The sequence below is a fragment of the Erythrolamprus reginae genome, chromosome 11, assembly GCF_031021105.1.
Source record: "Erythrolamprus reginae isolate rEryReg1 chromosome 11, rEryReg1.hap1, whole genome shotgun sequence".
Lineage (NCBI taxonomy): Eukaryota > Metazoa > Chordata > Lepidosauria > Squamata > Dipsadidae > Erythrolamprus > Erythrolamprus reginae.
The window spans coordinates 35,991,815-36,003,452 of record NC_091960.1 but is presented as its reverse complement, the minus strand read 5'-3'; the positions used below and the strand labels follow the sequence as shown (position 1 = coordinate 36,003,452).

Genomic DNA, 11,638 nt, shown 5'->3' with positions numbered 1-11,638 from the left:
GCTGCTCTTTATAGCAGCCTCACTAATGACCACAGCCCCACCCAACCACAGGTGGCCTCGTTTTCTTTTATAATAATCTCTCAGTTGTTGCTGCCTATGCATCGCTCTCCGCATGCGTGGCTGTATCATTAACTCTTGTTCTGAATCCAAGGAGGAGCTAGAGAATTGATCTCCTTCTGAGCTGTCTGCCACACTCTCCTCCTCCCTGTCACTCATGTCTTCTTGGTCAGAGGAGCCTTCATCAGCAGATTCCACCGGGGGCGAAACAGGCCTGCAGCATGTGGATGTCTCCCCCACATCCACAGTCCTTGGGGCAGGAGCTGGGCCAGAGCTAACCACAACAAATAATAATAATAATAATAATAATAATAATAATAATAATAATAATAATAATAATGTCAACGGGGGAAATGGATTTGCTTAACGAACACATGTTTCCCTTAACAATGCAGTGATGCGCTTTAACAACCAAGGCACATAAATAATTGTAACGTTCGGTGCAACGCTTTAAGCAGGACTTTGCTTCACAATGGAAATTGTGGCCGTAAGTCAAGCATTAGTTGCGCGCAACCCCATTTTCACACCGACTTTCCCAGGATTAATAAAATGCCTGAAGGACCCAGATACAAAGAGCAACGATGACCTTTAAAAGATGTAAGAAGGAAATATTGGTCACTTGTAATAGAGAAGCAAAGCGAAATGGCCGGGACGTACAGTCTGCTTTTACAAAAGTAATTATACTGCAATCACGATGTTAATCTGTTGTTCCTTCTTCTCAAAAGCTCCGGGTTTAATCCTGGCCTCTCTTGTCTTGAATTTGCTCAGCCTTTCTTGGGGACGTGGTGGAAATCTAACTTAGCCAGACTGACACTTGTAATTCCAACAGATTACGAAAGCAACAGACTGGGAAAAAAAGGACATTCTGGCTAAGTGGGGACATTGGTTCAGAAAGGTACAAGGCGGCGTTCACACAGCAAAACAACAGGTAGCCCTCAACCTTGTGACCACTCGAAGTCACAACAATATGAAAAAATGGATTATGACCATTTTTCTCACAATTAGAATAGGATATAATTCTTTATTGGCCAAGTGTGATTGGACACACAAGGAATTTGTCTTATTTATTATTTTATTTATTTATTAGATTTGTATGCTGCCCCTCTCCGGAGACTCGGGGCGGCTAACAGCAACAATAAAGCAGTGTACAATAGTAGTCTGATGTTAGAAACAATTAAAAACCCAATAATATAAAAAACCAAACATACATACATACCATGCATAGAATTGTAAAGGCCTAGGGGGAAAGAGGGTCTCAATTCCCCCATGTTGATGGCAGAGCTGGGTTTTAAGCAGCTTACGAAAGGCAAGGAGGGTGGGGGCAATTCTAATCTTTGGGGCGAGTTGGTTCCAGAGGGCCGGGATCGCCACAGAGAAGGCTCTTCCCCTGGGTCCCGCCAAGCGACATTCTTTAGTTGGCGGGACCTGGAGAAGATCCACTCTGTGGGACCTAACCGGTCGCTGGGATTCTTGCAGCAGAAGGTGGTCCCTGAGATAATCTGGTCCGGTGCCATGAAGGGCTTTATAGGTCATAACCAACACTTTGAATTGTGATCAGAAACTGATCAGCAACCAATGCAGACTGCGGAGTGTTGATGTAACATGGGCATATTTGGGAAAGCCCATGATTGCTCTCGCAGATGCTCTCAGTGTAGATAAAAGAAGAAGAGACATTTGTCACGAGTCATGTACAAACCTTAATGATTGTCATAGGGGTCAAATAAGCAATGAAGAAACAATCAATATTAATAAAGATCTTAAGGATACAAACAACAAGTTACAGTCATACAGTCCTAAGTGGGAGGAAAAGGATGATAGGAATGATGAGAAAAACTAGTAGAAATAGAAGTACAGACTTAGTAAATAGTTTGACAATGATGAGGGAATTATTTGTTTAGCAGAGTGATGGCGTTTGGGAAAAAACTGTTCTTGTGTCTAGTTGTCTTGATGTGCAGTGCCCTGTAGCAACGTTTTGAGGGTGGGACTTGAAGCAGTTTATGTCCAGGATGCGAGGGGTCAGTAAATATTTTCCCAGCCCTCTTTTTGACTGGTGCAGTCTACAGGTCCTCAATGGAAGGCAGGTTGGCAGCCATTGTTTTTTTCTGCAGTTCTGATTCTCCTCTGAAGTCTGTGTCGGTCCAGCATCAAACCAGACAGTGATAGAGGTGCAGATGACAGACTCAATGATTCCTCTGTAGAACTGGATCAGCAGCTCCTTGGGCAGTTTGAGCTTCCTGAGTTGGCGCAGAAAGAACATTCTTGGTTGTGCTTTTTTGGTGATGTTTTGGATGTTAGGTGACCATTTTAGGTCTTGAGATACGATAGAACCTAGAAATGTGAAGGCCTCTACTGTTGATGCTGTGTTGTCTAGTATTGTGAGATGTGAAAATCTACCACCATTTCTAAGGTTTTGAGTGTGTTCAGTTCTAGGTTGTTCTGGTCACACCACAAGGATAGTTGTTCAACCTCCTGTCTATTACAAGCGCTACAAGCCTCTCCATGGTCACATGATCAAAATTTGGACACGCGGCAACCGATTTACATTTTATGACTGTGGCATCAACAACTTTTGTGTGCTTGTTTTTTTAATATTCTGGGGTTGTTTTTTATGAATTTTTCAGCTTAACATTGTAATTGGATTGGTGGGTATTTTTGATTTGTTATTATGTATTGTTTTTACTTTATTGTGAGCCGCCCCGAGTTTGCGGAGAGGGGCGGCATATAAATCCAATAAATCTAATCTAAATCTAACTTTTGTGCCTTTGTCCTGGCCTACATGGGTTACCTCCCATACCCATAAGAGGGTACATACGGTTGGAGCAGTATATATACCAGTCATACGTCGGTGGGCTACGAGCCGGAACGCTAATTTGCATTCACCACCATAGCTCATAAGTTCTTGCGGGACCAGTGCAATTTTGCTGCTGTGCCTATGGAGGTAGCAAAATTGCGCACGGAGCCTCAGGTGTGCCCATGTTTCGACATGCGCGGAAGCAAAAAAAACTTTACTGAAACATGGGCGCTCTGCACGCAATTTTGATTTATATGGCACTCAGGGTCGTCGGAGTCCTCGGGACTCAAGTCCCCTTGGCTGGAGAGGGCAAAACACAAGCCTACTGGGCCCACCAGAAGTTGGGAAACAGATCGTTTCAAGCCTCCAGAGGGTCTCTGGTGGGGGAGCTGTTTTTGCACTCTCCAGGCATTGAATTATGGGTGTGTTTGACCCTCCCCAGGCTCCAAAGGCTTCCCTGGAGCTGGGGGAGGGTAAAAATGCCTTCCCCCAGCCTCCTGGAGGCTCTCTGGAAGCCAAAAACACTCTCCATAGCCTCTGTGCAAGCCAAAAATCAGCTGGTTCACACACACATGCATTTTGGAGCTGAGCTAGGGAAACAGCTCACGTGCCAGCAGATATGGTTCTGCGTTCCACCTGTGGCACCCATGCCATAGGTTTGCCATCACTGCTTTAGGGAATTTTTAATGCCACCTTCTACCAAGGAGGTTTTCTTTACATTCTTCTTTTGCCTGTAATTACTGTGAACGGCCAAGTGTGATCACAATATAAATAAAATAAATCGAGCAAGCCACTGTCTGGCTGGGGTGTGCAAAATTCTTTAAATCACCCACAACACAAGTGGCGGGTTGAAGGCTGGGCAATAAGAATTGAGAAATAGGCCACAGAAACAGGAAGGACCAGGGGAAAACCCTATGACTGATTTGGTTTGGTTGGAATTAATTAACCAGGATTTATATCCTTAGTATTTAATAATCTTCCCTTTACGACACAGTAAAAGTTATAATTTGCTGGCCATTTTCAAAGCAGATTGAGGGCTTGGTTATGCATCTCTGTCTCATATGGTGTTCATGCAAAGCATTTTATTATTTCCCAAATACCCATTTTCTGGAGTTGCGGAAGGTACTGTTAGGACCATCAACTAATCAATTGTCTGGGTGTTCACACAGCAAATTAAGTCACCAAGCAGCAAACCAAGTTACAAACAATTCAATTTATCAAATTATGCAAATTATGCAGATGGGATCAGTGGTGGGCTGTTGCTTGTTCAAGTCGTTCCCGCGATCAGCTGCCCCTGCCCCTGGGCTCTCCTGTTCTCTGTTTCCTTCTTTCTGGCTCAGCTGATTCATTTAACAACTGGGTTATTTACTTAACAACTTTAGTGATTCTGTCACCAACTGTCGCAAGATAAGATAGATGGATGGATGGATGGATGGATGGATGGATGGATGGATGGATAGATAGATAGATATGGATGGATAGATGATAGAGATAGATAGATAGATAGATATGGATGGATAGATGATAGATAGATAGATAGATAGATAGATGATAGATAGATAGATAGATAGATATGGGTGGATAGATGATAGAGATAGATAGATAGATAGAAAGAAAGAAAGATAGATATGGATGGATAGATGATAGATAGATAGATAGATAGATAGATAGATAGATAGATATGAATGGATAGATGATAGATATAGATGGATGGATGGATAGATAGATAGATAGATAGGATAGATATGGATGGATAGATGATAGAGATAGATAGATAGATGATAGATAGATATGGATGGATAGATGATGGATGGATGGATAGATAGGTATGAATGGATAGGTGATAGATATAGATAGATAGGTAGGTAGGTAGGTAGATAGATAGATAGATAGATAGATAGATAGATAGATAGATAGATAGATAGATAGATAGATAGATAGATAATAAACAAACAAGCAAACAAACTCTTGGTTTTAAATTGCTTTTAGAGATTTTTATATTAATTGTCTGTTTCATTTTCGGTGGAGAGCCGGGGGGGGGGGGACTTGGGCGGCCGTACAAATTGGATAAGGGAAGAAGAAATCAATCCAAACTTTGATCTAAGCGGAGCCACCTTAAAAGGCCCGGGAGTCGTTCCCGCGTCTCCCCCCCCATCCCCCCCCCCCCATACTCGGGCTCCTTCCGCGCAAACTCTCCGCCGCCGCCGCCGCTCTCGCCCTCCCGCGCAGCCGGGCGCCGACCCTGCAGGAGCTGGAGCGGCGCCGGGGCCAGCCTTGCTGCAAGCGGTTACGGCGCGCGGGGGCTTCTTCGCCTGCTTTCCGCCCCCGAGGATGCGAGTCGGCGGCCGCTCGGGCTTCCCCACGCCGGCCGCGCTCTTCCCCCAGCCGCCCAGCCGGCGCTGTCCAAACGGGGAGACGCCGGTGCCATAGTTCAAGCGCCGCAACCGAGGGAGCAGGGAGGGAGGGGGGAAGAAGAGAGATCCCCCCTGCCTCTCCATCTTGCCCCCCCCACCCCACGGAGGGAGGTGGAAGGTGAATAGAAGAGAATTTTATTGGCCAAGTGTGACTGGACACACAAGGAATTCGTCTTGGGGAGACTGGGTTCTCCTTTCCCTTTCGCTCCTCTGCTCCCCCCCCCGGAAACGAACGCAGGCGCCGCAACTTCAAAAGGAGCTTTACTATTAAAGGACTTGGATCCCCGCCTCCCCTCCCCCCCCCTCCGGATCCAACCCCCCCTCCCCAAGGGATGGCAAACTTCAACTCTCTGGGAAGAGGATGAGCTTCCAATCTTGCTGATTGAAGATCAGGTGAGCAGCGGCGGGAAGACTTTCCCGGGGTGGGGGGTGGGGTGGCAGGGCGGGGGCCACGCGGTAGGAATCGCCTCTCGGTAAGGTGGCCCGCTGCCCTTTCCCCGCGCCATCGCTTCCCCCCCTCTCACTTGTCACGCGAATGGAGAAAGGGAAATGTCCATGGAAAACAGGGGGAGAGCAAGTTGTTGCTGGCAGAAGGGAGGGTGGGTTTTTTTTCCCATCCGCCGCTTTCCCCCCCCGCCTCATTTACAGCAACATTTAACACCCCCCCCCCCCGTTTTCCGGTGCTTTGCCTTCCAACAACCCCATCCTGGTGCCGAGAGAGAGAGAAATAGGGAGAACGGGGCGCCTCGCCTGGCTGCAAAATGCCGGGCACTCAATCCCCCACCCCCAAAAAACAACACCCCCTCTTTACACATTCTTTCAGTGGACGAAGTTTGGTTGGGAAATAAACGGGGGTGGGGGTGAAAGTCCTCCTTTAACCCTCCCCCGAATCATTTCCTTGTTTCCAATCGATTTTATGAATGAGTCCCCCCAAAAAGCCCGTTTTCTCCCAGGGATGAGTGGACTTGAAGTTTTTTTTTTTTGCTTGGCTTCGGTATTTATGGTATCGCGGGGTGGGTGGGTGGTGGGTGGGATGTCTCCTGGTCCCGATCAATATCCCTTCTGGTGGTGGTTCTCCTTAATCCCCTTTTTTGGGGCTGGGGAAGGGAAAGACCCCATGGACGAGGGTCTGTTTCATCTCCCACCTCCCAAGCGGCCCCCTCCTCGCCCGCTTCCTCGGTTCCTTTGCTGCATTTTGGGGTTGCAGCCGTGGCTGAGCTCCCCGTCTTTTGCACGCACGCAGCCCCTCCCGCCCCATTCCTGGCATTTTTTCCACGCGATGCAAAAAAATAAATCAGAAATCGGGGCGCTTCGCAAGGAGAACTGTGGAAAAGCCCCCGCCGCCCCTCTCTGTCACTCTCCGTTGCGCGGTGTGGATTTATGGCTGCCCAAATCGTACGGGGTGGTGGGAGGGGAGGGAGAGGGGGGGTTCGAGGTGGATTTTCCCAGCCGCTGGCTTTCTCCGTGGGCATTTAGCCGCCCCCGACCGCTTGGCAGCCGACGTGGGTGCGTTTCGACTGCGCTCCGCGTTGTGCCGGGAGAGATGATGGAGAGGGGTGCCTTTAGTCGGGGTTGCGGGAGGGAAGAGCGAGTGGGAGGCAGAGATCGGGGGTCGTGAGTTGTTTTACTCCAGGCGGGCCGTCTACCTCATTTTTTAAAAAATTCTTATTTTTGCTCCCCGTGGAAAGCGGCGAAGTCTCCATAGAGTCGGAGAAGTGGGAATTGGATTAGACGTTGAATTGCACGTAGCGCTCTCTCTTTCGCCATCCTGCATCTCTCTCTCTCTCTCTCTCTCTTTTGCGGAGGGGAGGGTGAAAAGTCCCTTCTGCTTCCCGGGGCGAATTAAAGCCGTGCCGGGGATCAGCTCTGGAGGCGCAGAATGGATGGGCTTCTTGGAAACCTCGCTACCAACTACTGATTTTTCTTTATTTTTAAGTACGTATTCCCCTTCTCCCCCCCGCAAGTGTTCTGTATTCTTTGGCGCCTGCTAGAGGAAAAGAGAGGGAATTGCACCTGGTGCTCTTCGTCCGAAACGCTGGTTCTCTAGCGTGGTGTAACCACTGAGGTTCTCTCGCAGGATATGTCAACTTAGCCCTTGTTTCCAACCCCCAGGGGTTTTAAAGGTGGAGAATGCTGGGAAATGACCTGTTGCCCCTTGAAGTGGCAATAGCACTTGCCTTGTGGTGTGTTCTGCAGACTGTAGCACAAGGGAAGGCTATGAGTTAAATAGTTTTGTGGATGATGTTGGGGAAAAGGTGAGGTTTTGCTGGTTGGTTGGCTACCTTCTTCTTTGGCTTGCCTGCCAATTTAACAGCTTCTCCTGCAGACATGGACATAAACGTTCCTCTATGTGCCTGGCTGACATCTCCAAAGCCCTCAACTAAACCAGTATCTGGGTCTTAACTGCAACCTTTGTCTCTTCCCATTGGAGAATCTGCAAGATCAAAGCTTCAGCAGTTGTTTTTTGTTCGTTTAAACCCCATCTCTGATATTGCTATCTCTGTGTCGACTTTCAGAAACTCCGGTTCCCGGGAAAGGGAATCTGTAGGACTTGCTGTTTCTGCTATTTCAGTACAAGGCGTTGCATGGAACTTCTTTGATGGATGAACTCATGGTCCATGGAGACTCTGGGAGGATAGGAAAAAAGGAGTTGCTTCCTGGGGCTTCACCTGCGCTTAGCTAGAGAGGAGAGAAACACCAGCCGAGAGTCTGCGAATGTGTGGAAGCCCACTGGAAATGAAGATTTGCCCGTTGGCAGAAAAGGGTGGCGAGGAGTCATTTGAATGCAAGCTTTTGTCTTCCTCCCCCGGTTTTGCACTCTCGGTTGGCATTCCGCTCGGGTGCTTTGCACACTCGCCCCTCTGCATACAAAGGTTCAGATGTGGCGGAGGTTTTTGGACACCCTTTGGCGGCAGCACCCTGGCGGTGTGGCTCCAGCTGGATTTAAGAGGTTCCATGCCCGCTCTGCCAATTGTTCTGATTGCCCAGATGAATCGGGCGGAATGTCTCCTGCCGTACCTCTCTGGTTTGCTCCGAAGATCTTTGGAACGTCATCTGAGGTTAGAAGCATGAGCCAAGCATCCTGCCCTTCTTCCTCCTCCTCCTCCCCACCCCTCCCCCCCCATTCTTGGCCAGGAGATAGTCTCTCTTGGTGGAGAGGACCCTGCCTCTGTTTGGCCTCAACCCTTCTGCATGCAGTAAAAAAAAAATTGGTTATAATAACATTTTGCAGCATCCTTGGAAGAGTTGCTAAGACAGGTGCCCAGCATTTTTGCATTCTCGGATGTACTGAAGTATAAATGATGATGATGGTGATGATGATCACACAGTCAGGCAGATGTTGAGAGTGGATTTGGCATTTTTAACTACCAACCGAGTTCTGGAATCAGAGTTGTAGCTGAACGGATATAGAGCTGTTGCGTTGCCAGAGAACTTGGAAGCATGAATGGTTTCAGATTTAACTCCTTCCTGACCTGTCACTCTTCATGTAAAGAAGGGGAAGGGCTCACACTATGGGGATGACCCCCTTTCCAAGCTGGTTCAGTTTAATGTCACTCTTTGCAGCTTTATATTGTGAGACGCACAGTGATATCTTGGTCCAGCCCAAGGCAAGAGCAAACATTGCATGCCGGAAAAAAAAGAAAAAGAATATAGCTTTGCAGAAGTGGGACATCTCTACTGCAAGTTGGTGGTCATAGAAGCTGCTGGTGAAGCCCTAAACACATGCAGAGAGCCATTGGCATCACCATGGTTACTCATGAAGATGGGAAGGGGGGAGAGAGATGGGGGATAAGGGGAGCTCAGTATATTTTATGCAACACATTATGGGATGGCATTGGAAGGTGTAATAAGGTTTTCAACAAAGGTTTTTTATTTTATTTATTTATTCATGTGTCCAATACACAATACATATGGAAGAGAATAGACATGAAGTAATACTGTATATATAAAGATAATATGTAAAAATAGAGGAGAAGATATATGAAAGGAAGAAAATATATATGATATATGAGATAAAGGAAAGACAATTGGACAGGGGACGAAAGGCACACTAGTGCACTTATGTACGCCCCTTACTGACCTCTTAGGAACCTGGAGAGGTCAATCGTGGATAGTCTAAGGGAGAAATATTGGGGGTTAGGGGTTGACACTATTGAGTCCGGTAATGAGTTCCACGCTTCGACAACCCGATTGCTAAAGTCATTTTTTTTACAGTCAAGTTTGGAGCAGTTAATATTAAGTTTGAATCTGTTGCGTGCTCTTGTGTTGTTGCGGTTGAAGCTGAAGTAGTCATTGACAGGCAGGACGTTGCAGCATATGATCTTGTGGGCAATACTCAAATCGTGTTTTAGGCGTCGTAGTTCTAAGCTTCCTAGACCCAGGATTGTTAGTCTATTTTCGTAGGGAATTCTGTTTCGAGTGGAGGAGTGAAGGGCTCTTCTGGTTTTATTCCTACAAGCTTTTGTTTCTGCATTCGAAGTTGTGGAGCTGAATAATTCTCGGCTGTGGAATCAAGCTTTGGATAGGTTTTGCTCAGAGGTGCTAAGATAGCTTTCTCCAATTGATAGGTTGGCTTGTGGTACCCAGCATCTCCCAGCTGGCCTGGCTGGCTGTGCAAAGGGATTTTTGGGCTGATCTTGAAATTTCAGGCCGTAATTGGTGGGTCTGTCTTAAATGTGAAGAGAAAGGTTACCGGGCAAGTTACTTTTGGTTAAAGCCACGAAGAAGGGCAGAGGTGGCCTAGGGAAACAAGCCTAGGAAAGAACCATGGGAAATAACATGATTTGAAAAAATGAGGAAATTTATGGAGCCAGTAGCTGAGGGACTGGGAAAAAAAGAGGCATAGGTAGATTTGGAAAGAAATGCCTAGGACATCTATTTATTTATTTTTGGTGTGTGGAAATCCTTCCTTTCCATCCTATATTAAAAACATGGCATGCAGAATGCCGGCACCTGGTTCCTGGTTTTGTAGAACTCTGCTACACAATTTCTGCAATGTTTTCCTCTCTGGCAAGACATATTTATTTTATTTTATAGGTTTTGGGGAATTTTCCTCCCTAATTTTTCATATAGGGGATGCTTTGAAGCTTCATTTATTGTCAGAGCTAGTGAGAGATCTACTATGATTCGTGCCCTGTTTTCTGGGATGCCTCTCTTCTTGAAGTCTCTACAGCAGTGATGGCGAGTCTATGGCACAGGCGCCACAGGTGGCACGCGGAGCCAAATCGTCTGCCACGCGAGCTGTTGCCCTAGCTCAGCTCCAACATTTACTTATTTATTTATTGGATTTGTATGCCGCCCCTCTCCGCAGACTCGGGGCGGCTAACAACAATGATAAAAACAGCATGTAGAAATCCAATTAATAAAACAATTAAAAACCCTTATAATAAAACCAAACATACACACAAACATACCATGCATAACTTGTAATGGCCTAGGGGGAAGGAATATCTCAACTCCCCCATGCCTGGCGGCATAAATGAGTCTTGAGTAGTTTATGAAAGACAGGGAGGGTGGGGGCAGTTCTAATCTCCGGGGGGAGTTAGTTCCAGAGGGCCGGGGCTGCCACAGAGAAGGCTCTTCCCCTGGGGCCCGCCAAACGACATTGTTTAGTCGACGGGACCCGGAGAAGGCCAACTCTGTGGGCATGTGACAGCTGATTTTTGGCTTACACAGAGGCATTTTTGGCTTCCAGAGAGACTCCGGGGTGAAGGAGAGGGCAGTTTTATCCAGGGAAGCCTTTGGAGCCTGGGGAGGGCGAAACACGAGCCTACTGGGCCAACCAGAAGTTGGGAAACAGGCCGTTCCCAGCCTCCAGAGGGGTGGGGGAAGCTGTTTTCGCCCTCCCCAGGCATTGAATTATGGGTGTGGGCACTCGCGCATGCGTGATAACTCGTGCGCATGCTCTTTCCTCACCCAAGGGAAAAATAGGTTTGCCGTCACTGCTTTAAAGCTTCACTGGTTGTGGATGACATCCAGTCTGAAAGAGAGACTCCCTCTATCTCTCAGGATGCATTTTTTTTCTGAAGACATGAGTGGTGCATGGCAAGCCAAGGAGGTTCTGCACTGGAGGAGAGAGGCATTTATATGATGTAATGAGAGAGAGAGGGGGGGTTCCCCAGCACCTCTCAGCCAACTGCTCGATAAGTTTAAGAATGCCATATTCACTCAGAACAATTCCTCCTCAATTCACTTCCCCAGTAAAACTAAATGGGAATTGATGAAGAAAAATGCAGATTGGCTTTTAGTTGTGACACTGAAATTAAACCCAGGAATGTCTGCCTCCAGTCCTTGGACTGGAAGCCTCCAATGGACTGGATCCTTATTTTTCCATTGCAAAACAAAATTTATTTATTTGTTTGTTTGTTTGTCTGTC

At 47.2% G+C, this 11,638-nt stretch overlaps 1 protein-coding gene across 1 annotated transcript in view; it reads left to right on the top strand.

Annotated features, from left to right (window-relative positions):
• The first annotated feature begins 5,603 nt into the window (after positions 1–5,603).
• The window catches only part of ADGRB2 (adhesion G protein-coupled receptor B2), a 251,233-nt gene continuing 245,198 nt past the window's right edge, over positions 5,604–11,638 (top strand). The window contains exon 1 of the mRNA XM_070764684.1: positions 5,604–5,655. The gene's annotated coding sequence lies outside the window, so the exon portion shown is untranslated. The remainder of the gene's footprint in view (positions 5,656–11,638) is intronic.